Below are 3,046 nucleotides of genomic sequence, written 5' to 3' on the forward strand. Positions count from 1 at the left end.
CTGTGGGTTGCACTTCTCAGGAATGGATTTCACATGATCAGAGCATCACAGCATCACTGCATCATAGGGGTTGTAAGGGACCTCTGGAGATCATCTAGACCAATTCCTGCTAAAGTGGGTTCCCTGGAGTAGTTTGCACAGGATTGCCCCCCCAGAGGAGACTCCACAATCTCCCTGGGCAGCCTGCTCCAGTGCTCTGTCACCCTCACAGTAAATAAGTTTTTCTCAGTGGAAATGTATTCAACGGGACATTAAAATGAAATATACGGCTGATCAAATTTCTGTTTGTCTGAGAAACTGCAAGTTGCGTTATATTAGATGTAAAAAAGGACTTGAGCAACACAGTTCACACATCGTTTCTAGTGCGCTAGATGACTCAGTAAGGCTGAGTGGGAGAACCAGACAGGTCTGAATCACCACTTTTTCCTCCTCTATGAAACAGTATTATCTCCAAGCAAATAATTTCCAGTCTCAGAGATGCAGCAGTTCAGCAGTGGCAATCACAAACCTCATGCCACAGAAGGAGCCAACTGGTTAATGCAAATTCACAGCTGCTTCACATTTGAAGACATTGATGTATGTAGAAGGAAATTACTTAATTAATCTTACAATTCTGGAACTTGAGAAGTATTTGGAGAGACAGTGAGCTCCATTTCATGATTTCGCAGAAGCCATGTATTATTCAGCTCTTTCCATTGTTCAAAGTGATGTATGAGAAACGCAGCTGTGGAGTCTGACAGGAAAAATGAGAGAGACCAGATTTCAAGTACGGAGAAGTAAGAAAGAAACAGTTTGGGTTCTCAATGTTCTATCAAACAGATCTGCGTTTTTCTGATGAGTTCAGTGGGCACTGAACAGAAACCTGTGCAATACGTGGGAAGACCTTCACACATTTTGACAAGTAGACTGAGGACTTTTATCTGCTAAGAGATGACTGGATTTGGAAGACCACCAACATTCTGCATTTTCTTTAAGCCAACTAATAACAAGCATTTGCACATCACGTATGCTTGATTGATCCTGTCATACCCTCCTGGATCTTTTAATATCTAGTACTTTCAACTTACTGACTAGATTGGTAATACTAAAATGAAGTACAAAGCTAAATAACAGTTGAATGAAAATAATTAAATGAAAAGTAAAAAAAAAAAAATCGAGGATTTCTGATTTTTATAATATCAAAATTTAATAAAGAAGAAACCAATACTGTTCTACAGAAATTACCCAAAAACATATGAAATTCAACCGAGAAGACAGTTTCAAACCTTCGCAAACATTATCAGAATTCTGTAGAGGAGATATTAAGTTAGGATTTCTCACACAAAGTTGGTGATGTACTGGGATATATATTGCATAGTATAATGACGTGGTGCTGCAAAACTCAACTGAAATACATAATACGACCAAAGTAGTGATTGTGATGCTTTCATTACTTTCTTGCTGCTTGCTTTCATTCACAGAACTCAGAAATGCAACTTCATGCTTTATGGTAATCATTTATTTCAGAATGAGAAACACTCCAAAGAACTATGTTCTTCATTCTTTAGAACAAAATTGTTGTCTATCAGAGAAATCCACATGTGTGTATTCCTTGAAGGAAGCTGTAGCAACCGTAAGAACAAAATGTTACCTCTCTTGACAAGACTGGCAGACTTAGGAATGGAAATATATCAAAGATACATGGAACACAGGAGGCCTCAAAGTTCCTGGAGTACACACAGCCCAAGCAGCCTCAGTTCCAGCTAGATGTGCTTTCAAAGCAGAGCACTTCAGTGCTGCCTTAACCCTTCTTGCTCTGCACAAAAATCTTAACTGGATTTGATAGACTTAAAGTCAGCAGTAAGTAGCCAGTATATGTAGTGATGTGGATTCAAGCACCGATTCTGCTGTCAGTGATGATTGCAGTTGCCTACATTGCAGTGAGACCATGCTCTATGTTACTCAGAAGCTTATTGTCCTGCTTTGGCTTCTCTCAGTCCTTTTGGGTGCTCATGGGGACAGGCAGGCACAGCATGGTCGCCTTATTTTACAGTTAACTGAGGAAGAATAGCACCTTGCTCTTGTGCAGACTGGTATGGGTCCCTGCAGCTGATGGGGCATACAGTCCAGTGCAGGTCCAGTCATTCACATTTGGGGTTGCTGTGCGTTTTCATGCCCAGCACCCTCACCATCCTGGACTTCTGCTGGACTTGCTGTGCTTTCAGCACCCCATCAGAAAATGGGTGAAGGGTCTGGAGGGGAAGACGTATGAGGAGCAACTGAAGTCCCTTGGTTGGTTCCACCCAGAGCAGAGGAGGCTGAAGGGAAGCCTCATGGCGGCCTGCAGCTCCTCACCAGGGGAGCGGAGGGGCAGCGCTGAGCTCTGCTCTCTGGTGACAGCGACAGGGCCGGAGGGAATGGCATGGGGCAGCGTCAGGGGAAGGACAGGTTGGGGGTTAGGGAACGGCTCTTCACCAGAGGGTGGTCGGGCCCTGGTATAGGCTCTCCAGGGCAGTGGTCACAGCCCCAAGCTGCTCGAATTCCAGAAGTGTTTGGACAACGCTCTCAGACATTGGGTTTGAATTTTCCAGTAGTGCTGTGTGGAGCCAGGAGTTGGGCTTAGTGATCCCTGTGGGTTCCTTCCAATTCGAGATATCCTATGATTCAATGAATCAAGGAAATATCACACAACTGTGGTTATTGGACAAATGGCTATGGGTTGCGTTCCAGCTGTCGGGAGCCACAAAACACCCATCTCCTCTGCCTCAGTGCTACCAGAGCACGGAAAGCACAGCATGGTCAGCTTCTTTTTGCCACACAGCAGTGTTATTTCAACTGCTTTTGTCTTTCCACCCTTCTTCATTCCATCCTTCTTTCCTTCCTGAAAGGAAGCGGTAGAAAGGCAGCACGTATGCAACAACATCCCTGCCCCCGTCGGAGGCAGCAGGCCGCCCACCGCCGCCATTTTCGACTCCCCTCGCCCGCGGCGCCCCCAGCCCCACACCCGGCGCTCGGTCTGATGGGCGGGGCCAGAGCCGGGAGGGCGGGGCCAGGCGGGCGGCAGCCT

This window comes from Numida meleagris, chromosome 2, assembly GCF_002078875.1.
Source record: "Numida meleagris isolate 19003 breed g44 Domestic line chromosome 2, NumMel1.0, whole genome shotgun sequence".
NCBI lineage: Eukaryota > Metazoa > Chordata > Aves > Galliformes > Numididae > Numida > Numida meleagris.